This window comes from Mugil cephalus, chromosome 4 (genome assembly GCF_022458985.1).
Source record: "Mugil cephalus isolate CIBA_MC_2020 chromosome 4, CIBA_Mcephalus_1.1, whole genome shotgun sequence".
Taxonomy (NCBI): domain Eukaryota; kingdom Metazoa; phylum Chordata; class Actinopteri; order Mugiliformes; family Mugilidae; genus Mugil; species Mugil cephalus.
The window spans coordinates 19,147,422-19,160,755 of record NC_061773.1 but is presented as its reverse complement, the minus strand read 5'-3'; positions in this window follow the sequence as shown (position 1 = coordinate 19,160,755).

Below are 13,334 nucleotides of genomic sequence, written 5' to 3'. Positions count from 1 at the left end.
GTAAACAGGAAAAAAAAAAGCAATAAAAGTTGGGCTGAAAACAAGATCAGATTTCTTCACAGCTGCAGGGGGAGCCGGAAGAGCGAGAAAGTTGGCTTCAAGTCGTGAAGGATGGGGAGCGATTTTTCATGCCGCCCCTGTGGCTAATGGAGTCAAATAAAGGCTGGTCCCCGCTTTCATCCCAGCTCCAGGTTGTTTAATTAGATCAAGAGCTGATGAATGAATCTTGACTTTCATATGAGATTCGGAGTAGTAGAGACCTCCGTCCACACTGGAAATAGGGTCGACCCGAGTCTGCTGTTGACCAGGGACCCTGTGCAAGACTGGGGTGAATTTGCTAACAAATGCAACATGTGCTCTTGGCGTCACCACAGAGTCCTGAACTGCAGGAAACTTAACATGAGCGGCACGTAACCCAAGCCTAGACCGATAAAAGTACGTCGGCAAATATGGCGCATGCATTCCATGCACTGAATCAGAGTGTTTCAGATTAGCGAACTGCTTGAATTCATCAAAATGTATCTCCTCATCTAAGCACAGTAGTTTCATTGAGGACACTTTTCCTTGCGGCCTGAGCATTACCTCATAACACAAAAGACATTTAATCTGTCTCTCTTTCACTGCTCGCCTCCCATCACTGCTCGTCTCTGCCCTGGGTCTAATCCTCTGTGACTAATAGGCTGGATATGGGGATTATTTTATTTTATTTTATTTTTTTTTACCTGCAAGAGACTCCATAAAAGAGAGACGGAGGGAAAGATGGATGGATATGTAAAAAGTCAATCTTTTAATGGTACCGGTAGTCACTACCCTGCTCCTGAGAATCAGCCTGAGTGCCATGATGGTCTCATGGTCCACTCACACAAGAAACAACAACAACAAACAAGTTTCTTGGCTAACATATTTCATAAATATATATTATAGGTTTTTACAGAACGAGGTAAAGACACTAAATCTGTATTCACATCAGTGAATACGGATTTAGTGTCTTTACCTCGTTCTGTTCTCCACATGCAAACTATTAACTTCAGAGAGATATCTCAATGAAGAAGACATCTGATCTCTGATCCGCTTTCGTCTGAAGCTTTCTGCTCAGTGTAAAATATCTTAAATACTTAAGCTGTATTTTACATTTCTGCTCTTTAGATGTTAAGAAAGTCTAGGATGATATGCTAACAGCAGACCCTTAAAAACACACACTAAACAACCTCTGAAACAAGACTCGGCACACTAAGTCGGTATTTATCATCTGATATTGTGGATTGTTGAATACAGCCTCACTGTTTTTGCACTGACCATCACATCATTTTTGAACAGCTTTAATTCTAAGCATTTTTCACATCAGAATGACTTTAATGACAGTGGTTTTGGTCACTGACAGCCACCGTTCATGGAAACATCATCATCCCAAATGGATGAACCACATGTCCACCCTTAGACATACTACCAGCCATTGTTCAGGATCAATTGAACTGGAGAACAAACAAACAAAACAAACAAACTAGACCAGAAGTCGTAAACGTCTTTTCAGGTCAAGAAGGGACCCCCTATATGCTCTATATTAAACTTGGCCTTGTGCGGTTCATTTTTTATTTATTTTTTTATTTCAAACATATGCAACAGTAGTGTGACCGTGCAACTGCCATAAACATACCTAACTGGTGGTATATAATCTGTCAATTATATATACGCTTGATTGACAGACCACTAACTTTTGGAAAAGTGATCGGGATAATTTTGCAATTTCTTTATGAGCAGGTGAGATGTCCTCTGGACCCAAGGTTATTCTTTGTCTTCTCAAACTTCCAGATGACGTTCGATGCATGGGCTCTGAAAAAGATTTATATATATATATATATACTGTGTATATATAAAACCTTTATTTAACCAGATAAAAAGGCCCATTAAGATCAGGACTTCTTTCACAAGGGTGACCTGGCCTAGAAAGGCAACAGCGCACGTCCACAGATAACACACAAATAACAACGCTCTTTAACGGCAACAACTGTTTACAACTGTTTAGCAGATAAAAATACAGGAGTTATGACTTCAGTAACAATTTAAAAACACAGCACAGCTGAATGGATTCCCGTCGTCAGTCTTTTCGAATAGAGTGAAAGGCCTCAAATGAGAGTAATTTTCTGTTCAGACTGAAAGGTGTTCCAAGCAGAGGGGGCAGAGAAACTAAAAGCTTTTTTTTCCCCCCCAAATTCTGTCCAAACACGAGGGACAGCTAGGTGCAAAATGTCATTAGATTTTAAGGCGTAATGGCTTTTAATTCTCTGAAGACAAGAACATAAATAGCCAGTCCATCCATAGCTGCTGCAGTATATCCTTCTGAGCTAAATGGGTGGATCCCTCAACACACTGACATTCCCTCCCCTACAGCAAATCAACTAGCAAGACTAGAAATGTTCCCAAACCTGATCTAAAGAGCAAAGACCGCCATCAAGTCCTAAGGAGGAATTCCTTGAGGAGGGCAGTACCTCACCACATAGGTCACCCATTTTGCATTCGCCGCAAAGCCATTTGAATAGGTTTTAAAAAAAAAAACAACGTGTTGGTACAACCTTTCTCATGCTCTTTTAGCGTATGGTTCGCTCCTTCGAGTTCAAGTACTTTGGCTTGTTAAGATTGCATCAGCGGTTAATCAGATTGGGAAAAGAATTGAGCCAGTAAAGCTTTACGCCTGAGTTCGACAGGACAGAATAAAGCTAATCTTCTTAAACAGCGTCTATAGTAAATATATGCAGTGATCCTCCCTTGACTGGTTCGCATTGTAGTCCCATCAAAAGGTTTTGGACAAAGTGGAGAATGTGGACCTCTTTCAGCAATCTGTCAATCCACCATGTCCCAGACAGATTCACTAATGTATTACCACTTCAGGGAGTGCTGTTGGGGTTTGGACCAACTTGTCTTGTTGTCCAGCCAGAGAGTTAATTTGGGAAAGTTCATATTACCCTGATCAATATCACACTGTCAAGCACAAAGCATAGGTCTTCAACAGGGGGGGAAATAAAAGAAATTAATATTTGAACTTTATCTGAATAGTTTAATATTGAATTCAAAATGATAATAATCATATATGCATATAAACATCCCTAGGCCGTGTTTAATAGAGAACACATACAGTAGGTAGGTGGTCCCTTCTTAATCATTCCTTCAGTTTGGGGGTCCATGGCCTGAAAAACATCCGACCCCAGCTTTAAAGGTACAGCATGAAGTTATGTTGCCCCCTTCTGGCCGAGTAAGTACACAGACACTCAAGAATGTGGACTCATTTGTCAAAGGCTTGAATAGAAAGTTTGTGTGTATGTCATTTGACATCTGACATATTAATCAGGATCAGGTTGTAGTAGGTAGTCATAAATCCATGACTAAGTCCTTCTTGTATTCTCAACCAGTCACCGTGACTCAGGTCTGCGTCTTCACAGTTTAAGGAATGCCTTAGCTTAGCATATTTAACACTTGAGTAACGCATAACTCTTAGCTAGAAACATCCTTTAAGCGAATAATTTAGCTCTCATTCTGTCTGATTGGTTTCATCTACCTTTTTTGTGAACCCATTTTCAGACCTCTTGACTTGAATGTACTGTTAGTATCTTGTTTTTAACTGCAAATGACGAGCTAACCTGACAATGCTATGCTGATGTGCTGATGATACCAAGGATGAAGGATGTGTACATGAGGTTGGAAAATCATTCTCACGTTGGAGACATTCTGTCTGATGTGAAACCTGGACTCCTAAATGATCTTAAAACCTGTGTTTTCTTTCTTCAAAGATTTCAATTTGCTTTAAGCCTTTTCTCAAGCTAGTAGCTCACTTTAGCTCCATGAATACTTGACACCTCTTACCATCATCTCTTATGTCTCGGTCTCAGTTGAGAATGCACTGCCAGCATAGTCTTCCTTTTCTAACTCTGTGTGTTGTCCCTTGTCCACTTCTGGATCATCGCTTGTCCTGATCTCTCTCTGTCTGTCTCTGCATTTTAATGCGGACCTTCGTCTTTCAGAAGATTCATCCTCTCTCTTTACCTTTTGTGGGTGCTATGCTTTGTGTCAATTTTTCACTGTCTCACCTTGTGTGTGTTTGCGTAGTCTGTATTCTTTCCAGGCCTTGATGGTGGAGACTCGGGTCCTGTCTGTCCTTCCACAACATACTCTTCATTCTCTATGATCTCTATTCATTCATTTTCTATTAAGTGAACTGTACTTGACTACTGATCATTACATATTCTTCACTGTGCATTTGTTCTAACATATGGGGTAACAACTATAAAAATTCACTACATCCACTTATCATCTTACAAACAAACAAACAAACAAACAAACAAAAAAGCACTAAGAATCATTCATAGGATTAGATATCTAAAACACATTAATTCACTATTTATATGGTCAAAACTGGTAAAACTTATGGACATTGTTGAACTATAAGCAGCGCAAATAACGTAATAATTAATTACCATTGCACAACCTTAAACTTTAAATTTTAATTTCAAAATTCACAGGTCACACAGAAGAATTAAAAGCTCCTGTGTTTCACAATGTGGTGTTCATTAATTACACATTACACAATTGTTACTCAGAGATCTGAAGCAACGCTCAGACCTGATAAAATGAAAAAAATAATAAAATAAATAGATAAAAATATAATAATCAAGAGATATATCACTGAAACAGGAAGTAACTAAATTAAAAATTACTTGTTACTTGTTAAAATTACTTATTTGTTTAGTTTTTGCTAGAGCCCTGAAGTATGGCGTAGAAACGTTTTTCCTTTTGTAAAATATAGAAGCATTCAAGTTAAACAACTGATGGAGAACAGGACTAGATATGTTTTACTTCCTCCCACTTCTTTTCAAATATATTGCATGTTTCTTTCTTCTATTTCCATATTTGAAATGAATATAGCTCAATCAAAACTCAATCAAACTGGCTTCGCTAGCTAACAGTTAAACCTGGCAATTATGTCATTTCAGTAATTTGTAAAACTTAACGACGTGTTTCATTTCATGCTAAGACTGAGTTTAAGAACAGGTACTGCAACTGGCTGCTGAGGTACCGTCCGAATAAACATAGTGCAGCAATGCCCACAGAAAGTAAAGGTCCCAGAAACCATTGACCTATCAAATATATAGGTAATACTCTGTATGACCCCTTGTAATAAAGCTGTTTCCATGGAGGAATTGCTTTGTACTGCAAGCATCGTCAAAAGGTCCAGCCTCACAGCAAACCGAGTCCTCTGGGATCTCATTTACTCCGCTGCCCTAGAGTTTCCTCTGACTCCTGGGAATATCTATTACTTTCACAGCTCCCAGTTATCTTCCTTATATTTATACCCACTATTTGGTGTACACAAAATGAATGCACAGAACAAACTATCTCTCTACACGTTGAACTTGTTTGGTCACATCGGGGGATAAAGCCTCTCTTGGTTAGGTAATTGTTTTTTCGTGAACACATAAAAACATGTGCACTCATTTGCACGAGGACACGAACTGACTGCACGTAGTGACCAAGGAACCAGGGAATACGCATGTAGTGGGCCCACTACTATGGAAGGACATACTGTTCACATCCTAGCCTTTCACACGCATCCATTACAAGCCTGTTGTTTGTCCTCCGCGGCCTACGCCCTTCCTTGTTAACTTAAGGGTGGGGCGTCTGAGATTGCATGTGAGTGTGTAAGAAAAAAATGTGTCTGCCAGAGGAATTCATATCAGCAAATGAGCAGCCACTGTAATTGTGATAGTGGGAGGGAGAAACACAAGTGGCTGTTCACGCATGAGGCTGTGAGATGAAAGGAAGATGCTGCCAAATGGCTTTAAGATAAACCTCATAATCTCCGGTCACAGCCCCAGTGGCAGAATGTAGGGCAGAGAGGTGTAAAAACTAGTTCATGAGCATGTTTATGGAGATCGATATGTGTAAGCTGCAGCGATGTGAGACCGAGAGCAAGGTCATAATTTTTTGTTTTCTGAAGGCAGCAGCAACAGTCTCACGACAAGACAAGCCTGCTGAAAGTTTAGTCTTGTTCTACCTGGAAGTACTGTAAGTAATATTCACTATTCCAACACGTGAGGACTTTTCAAATTGCTATCCGAAAAGAAAAATATGGACAAGAATACCATGGAAACGTTTTCACCGAGGCCAGCACTGAAGGCACTGCTGTCCTTTTCACCAGTGTTCACAGGCACAATTGTGTCGTATTGACCTTAAAACGTTAAAAAAATCTTTAATAACATAAAATCAAATCATTGATAGTATGACCTATTTATGGCACTACCTTTCATGTTTGTATTGAAGAACTGTCTTTTAACTCACACTATGATTTTTTCCAAAACTATGTCAATACCCAAAACCCCCCCAAAAAAACCCAGCCCATATGAAACGCAATGCACTCTGAACAGTTGATGACATCTTGTGACACTTTCAAGAGCTGCTATGCAACAGTGCAGCCTTTCAAAGATAAAATATTTATTTTTGCACAGTTTGTGCTGATGGAATTTTCTTTCTTAACTGATTAGGTTTTCTAAGTATTTCACAAACTCCTTGAAAAAACATTAATTATTATGCAGGATAAGATGTTACAAGCCCTTGTGCCAAGATCCCAGCCAAAACACATTTAGAAGCCCAGTCCAACTGAAAACCAACCAGCAGGCTAACAGTCAGCTACCAGCTAGCAACCATCAGGAAGACACCAGCTAACTAGCCTAGCCAACAGCAGTGGGCAGTATGCGTCACATCATTGGGGTTTTTAAGTGGGCACCTCCCTTCACTGATGTTTCGTTAAGTTAGGTCCATGACACCTCAAGAAGACTTAACAGTGAGTTGCATGTCCTGGAGTCCCCCCCCTTCCATGCAGACACAACCTTACAACCTGTGCACCACGTACAATAGTTCTGACATTCAGTACAGCCACTTATTAAGCATTACCAGCCCGGCTTGTATCCACTGTCACTGAGGGTCATCTCATTATAGCCCAGGACCGAGAAATTCTAGGTGACTGAATTCTTTTATATATATATATAAAAAAGGAAATCCTCCAGCTATTTATCATGTGTCACTGAAGAGTAACGTAGAAGACCTTAGGTCATGTCAAAAGAATTTCACCACAGCTACAATTATACTTCAGCAGCATAAAATCTTCCCTTAGGATCAAAGTGCAGTGGCTTCTGCTGACCTCACAATTCCGCCTGTGAAGTTCATCTGCTAGAAGATGTAGATAAAGTGCATCTTAGGCCACGGCAGCTTTAATCAGCGGTGCACTTTTCCCAAAAATAACTTGTGTCTTCACTTGTGTCTAGTATGCGTTCCACCTTTGCCATATAAAAATTAAAACTTCATACACCGTCACTGTGAAATGGCTGGTATGCTATGTGAGTAAGTGCATGCAAACTTTAGGAACTCGTTACCATGGTTGCCAAGAAGATTGGAGAGTTTCCCTAATAACGAGTGGTAGGCATCGTGAAAAGGTCTTGAACTTGAGCAGTGATCCTTTTCTAAATCCTCAGTGGTTCTGGTGCCTAAACTCAAGCAACCAGCAACTGAAAATTAAAGTGATGACTCAGCTATGTCAAAAAGTAATGATCAAATCTTTAAGAAACAAGCTTTTTGTGTCTCCTCCGTGTGTGGGTTGGTTAAAGCTGAGTATTTCTGTCTTTTTAGTGCCTCACCTGCTGACAGATTTGGAATCAGTAAACCCGAGGGTATGTGCTGACGTCACTAAAGCCCAGGGCCATGCCCACTGAGTGTCAAAAACATGGGAAAATGTGTCAATAAATACAACAAGATCGAGGAAAATATGGATTATCAGATCAAACTAAGGGCAATTGGACTGGACAATGATTCCTACGAACTACCAAATAACAAATGGTCCACGAACATTGACATGTGGCCAGAAATCAGTTATCCTGATATTTATATTATATATATATTTATATGGACCTGAAGCACTGTATGACCGTTTGGTACTTTATACAACACAGCCCCAACGGCTTTGTACTAGACTACTGCCTTATTTGGAAAAGTGGATTAACCTCAGTTTAAGTTTGTTTTAGTTCATTTCAGTTACGTTAAATGCCGCTAAATAAAAGATGCTAATGCTAAGAGCTTTACTGCTACGATGCTACGGTCTTCTTGTTTAGTCTGATGCTGGGGCAAATTTTGCTTCAGTCTGCACAGATTTTTTTCCCAAAGGATTCCAAAGCTGATAATGAGAGTCCTCCGTGAAGTGACACAATCATGATGACTTGCCTGCAGTGATAATATAGTCTCTCACGCCGTCATGGTGACGAACCTTGACCTAAGCTGTTCACACATACACATATAGCACACCACACATGACAAAGCCATACACACATACATCTGAGCATATTTATTCTCAGGCGCACACAAGTACACACATGACCTGCGTCTGCATGATCATTTACACCACCATCCACACACATATAGACAGTCCATCTATGAGTCAGTGCAGCGGCAGTGCCACTTTGGATCACACTAAAAAGTCATTGAAGACCTGCAGTTTTGGAGCCCACGGCAGAGAAACAGCCTCGGAGCCCACGGCAGCTTCCTGCTGAGGACAGGAAACGGAGCACAGTACAACGCGACAGAGCAGACGATCCCCCTCAGCACGGAGAACGGCCGAGTTCTCCCAACCCACAGAGCAGCTCACGCTTTACTGACTGCTCACTGAATCGGATCTCTCTGTGTCCACGGTTGTACAAAAAAGCTCAACAAGAAGGTTACGCGTGAATGTGTAGTCTGCAAGTGTTACATTTTCTAGTGCGCATGCGGCTCAAGTATGCACGCGCTCGTCTCTGGTTAGGACGCAGTGAATCACCGTTAAAAAAAAAAAAAAACTTTAACACCTTAAACATAAAATATTCACGCTCAGCTGTGTCAAAGCGGACATAAATGGCTTCGGAGCAGCTTTGTGGTGTTGTTTGAGTGGGTCGTTTGGAGAAAATAAAGATTCCCTGCTAATTCCAAACAAACACAAAGTCGCTAATACCACCCTCTCAGTTAAATAAGCCATTCTTCATGCAACAGGTGACATCTCTAACCCCCTTTACAACCTTTGTAGTTTCATTTTATTGTTACACAGCAGCTGTGGTCAGTGCTCTTTATGTCAGCCACAATGCATTCCAGTAGTAGTAAAGCAAAGTGCTGAAACGACCACAGTAACATGCTACTTCTGTTACATAATCTTTTGTTAATATGCGCAGTATATCCCACACTTTCCCACCCAGAAAACGGTTACATGCAGTGTAACCATTTTCTCAAACGTCTCCCATGACCTTTCCATGTTTTTATGCGCCTGTTTTCCACAGGGATCACGAACGCATGGCTAAACGATATCAACACATCTGAAGGCCCTCTTTTGTTGCAGCTCTGCTTTGAATTATTGTTCACTTCCTGACTGCGCACTTCCCCGCAGTTGAATGTTCTCCCAGGGCAAGTTCCCCGCCTATCCCTGTGAAACCCTATACAGCTTTAACATACACAGCTTTAGCATAGTAACAAGCAGGCACTCCCTGGGCCTTCTGGCCCTCGCCCCAGCGGCCCACAGCCTCACTCTCGGGGGGACAACTCGGACAAATCTAACCCCTACATCTCCTGGACGTCTGCCAGGCTGTCATTCAACATGAAACAAACTTTCACTGTTATGGAAGGGCCAGATAGGAGCATTGCTGCGAGAGACGCTGAAGCTGAAGACCAGGCTGTATATTACAGAATGAATATGGTAATTTAAAGCTGCGGTCAGGAATATTTTGATTCTGACACTGGCGCGGTGAAGGTTGTCACTCACAGCAACAAACTCTCATTAATCTTGTTTGCAGCTACAGACAATATTTACAAGTAACAAAGCTGCACGCTACGTGCCAAGAACCAGAAAGTATTGATGTGCGGATCGATACTGATATATCGATACTTCCGATACATCAGTCATTCAAGGTAATGTATGTCATTAACAGGAACACAGTGGCAACAATCGCTACCGGTGCCTGAAACGACACAAGCAAACACAGTGTTAGCTTAATTATTTTTGACTGCCCGTTTAATGAAACAAACCTGCTACTTTTTATTGGCATTCATGTTGAAATCTGAAGCTTAATATGCAGTAAAGGGGATTGAAAATGAATGATCTGTAAGCTGAAAGGTTTATTTTTTAAATCATTTCTGTATATCAAAGATTCATCTGCACCTTAATGATCCATCCAAACAAATAATGGAAGCAAAGTAAAGTCAGTTAAAAAAAAAATGCAATAAATGCCAATAAAAATACTTTTTTTGCGCCTGAGAAGTACATTTCAATTAATGCCGCTCTAATTCACACTTCACCACAAAGACTGGAATGAAAAAGCTTCTGTATTGTACTGTATGAACGGCTCCTTTTTGTGTTAGTCGCAACCTCATAACTGGAGCTGGACATTTTCAGAGACAATGTTATCTTTGCTGACTCCACAACATTGTGGAAATTGTCCATTAACATCCTAATTCTTATGCTTATGCTTATGTATATGCATTACCTACATTAAGTTACCTGATCACTGGCCGCTGTATCTCCACATCTTACTTGGTTATGCAACTGCGCAAACACCAAAGTTTTTGTGAGTACTGCTCCTCATGTTGTAACTATGAGCTCACGAGTTTGCCATTTTTCTATTCATTGCACAATTGCATACAACACAAACAACAGTGGTAACATCTTATCTGTTGGAACACATGTTGTTCACACACAGGAAGACATACTCAGCTTCATTATCATCATCATCAACACACAATGCCCCAGACGGTGAACCCATGACAGCTTGTTTAAGACAGCTTTTTTTTTTTTTTTTTTTACTCCCTCCGATCTCTGCAATCAGGGTTTGTTTGAGCCACTAACAACTGACTGTGCGTTGAACTGCAGAGTGAGGGTGGTTGGAGTACCATGCACTGCTGCAGGCGTGTCAGCTGGCCGCGAGCGGAGCTTGATGTATCTGTTCGTCTGCTTCTATTTATAATCTCCAGCCTATCAATTATTAAAAGCAAGTCTGTTGTTGTGAATGTTTGCTGGTCTGTGTTGTTGTTGTTTTTTTTATAGCATAGTAAGTCTGGACCACTTGAGGGCCATTCTTTAGACAATGTTCAAACCAAAGTCAAAATACAGAAGGAATTTTTTTTGAACAAGCAAATTATTAAATACATTATTCTTTGGGTTCTGTTCAGCCACGTCCTCAGTGTACAGTTATATCATCAACTTCCTCGTGATAATCATTGACATATTACTGATTATAAGTACTGATTATATCAGTTATCAGACTTATTACTTATTATCACTCATTCAAGTGGTAAGAAACAGAAGAAACTAGTTGGATAAGTGGTCATACGTCTTCAAGAAGCTCTATGAGTCCATCACCTGGAGGACTGAGAACCTTCACAGATCACTGATTATCTTATTTATCACAGCACCCCATAAGAGAGTGGGATATAGTAGACAGTAATTGAACATTAGGTAATACATAAGGTAATAAAAAGTGCTGCAGAGTGAGGCAGGGTAATCCAGATTATAAACATACTGAGAACTTTACAGAAACACGAAACCACCTACACTCAACAGCGTTTTGCCTCATTCATTCACTAACGTCAGGGTGGAGATCAATAAATAATAATAAGTTGTGCGTGTGTGCCAAGTCATGACGCACACACATAAAACAGAGCTGTTCTTGATTCTGGAGCAGCGGTAGAGATCCGTTAGAAACAACATTGTCTTGAGGCCTCCAAAAAGGGTGGGTACTCTGAACTGCTGTTTGGTGCATAAGCGCAAACAACAGTCAGGACCAGTTCCTTGACCCGAAGGTTCAGGAAAGCAACACTATTGTCCACCTGGGAGAACCCCAACATACAGACTCGCCCATGAGCTCCAGGCCCAGGCCTTACCTTCGGGCTGGGTACAGTGCCTCCTGTTTTTTTGTCTTTATTCATGGTTCTTCTGAACCTTCTCAAACTCCTCCATAAGGTGATGGTCCAAGGGGGAGAACGTGGCTATTATTGTGTCTTGAGGAGGCTGAGACCTCCACCTGCAGCCACAGTGGGCTGATCATCTGGCTATTGGGTTGGACAGACCAGAGTCAGCAGAGGAGTTTTGGACCTTACAGCCCAACCTCCCGAACTACTAGTAAGAATGAGAAACAGGTCCTATATAAAAGCTCCTGCTGGTAATTCGCTGATGTCATAATGACATCATCAAGAACAAGAACAAATGTAGCTAATAGCCACGCCCATTATGGGCATGTTCAGGTGTTTTAACTTTATAAGTTTAGTTGAAACATGCCAATTTTATCTGAACTGGAGACAGCACTATGAGGTCATGACCATAGACTGTTTAAGGTAGTGAATCACTTTTACTCACCAAATAAAGCTCATCACTAAATCAGCATGACAGTTCTCAGGAAGACTGTCCAGGTACTGGTATAATACATTTTTGGGGCCGATAAATGAACACCTGAGCTGTCACTTCCAGGTTCAGGGCTCGACGTAGAAATGAAGAGAGTTAAATGTGTTGTTCTGACACGAACAGAGTTAATTCACAAACACTCAATGTTAACACCAACTATTTGTCCTCAGAGAGTTATATATATAATAAATTTAACTCTACAAAGAGAATAACTAACTCTACTCTTGCTAAAATTTCGCCAACACCAGAATTTTAACTCCATTTGCTGTGAATCATCAACACGGGGTGCTCTAGATTAATCACCATGATAGAGCGCAGAACAGATGAAGTCATTCTATGTTAGTTTCCACTGCTGGAACAAAGCTTTTCTAGCCGTTTGACGGGGCGGGTCTATTTTGCACGAGTTGGTAAGAGGGGAACCACCTGCACCCAGACAAAAGGGTTCGTGCTTCCTCCATATAACTGAATTCATGCCAGCGAAGGAACCGTCATAATCAGAACTGTGTTTTCTTTTGTGACTCTGTACCTCCAGCCAATCAGAAAATGATTGGGCTTAAGTACTTTCAGGGTTGGCATCCAGTTGTTTTTACAACCAGATCGCCTCCAAAGTTTAATAATGCCATTTTGGCCATAGAAAAGGCTCATTAGCAACACACTGCATGAAGAAAATATAAGACCTTGCAACCTCATCCAGATTTCCACAGTGTGTGTGTGTGTGTGTGCACGTTATTGTGGTTAAGAACTGTGCAGATTTAAAGAAAAAGAAGCAGGTGATCACATTTCGCCAACTCTGAAATGGAGCATAAACATCGTAACATGAAACGTAAAACCAACAGAGCAGTCACTGTGGCGTTTCACAACGAAACGGGAGTGCGCGTATTCGTAG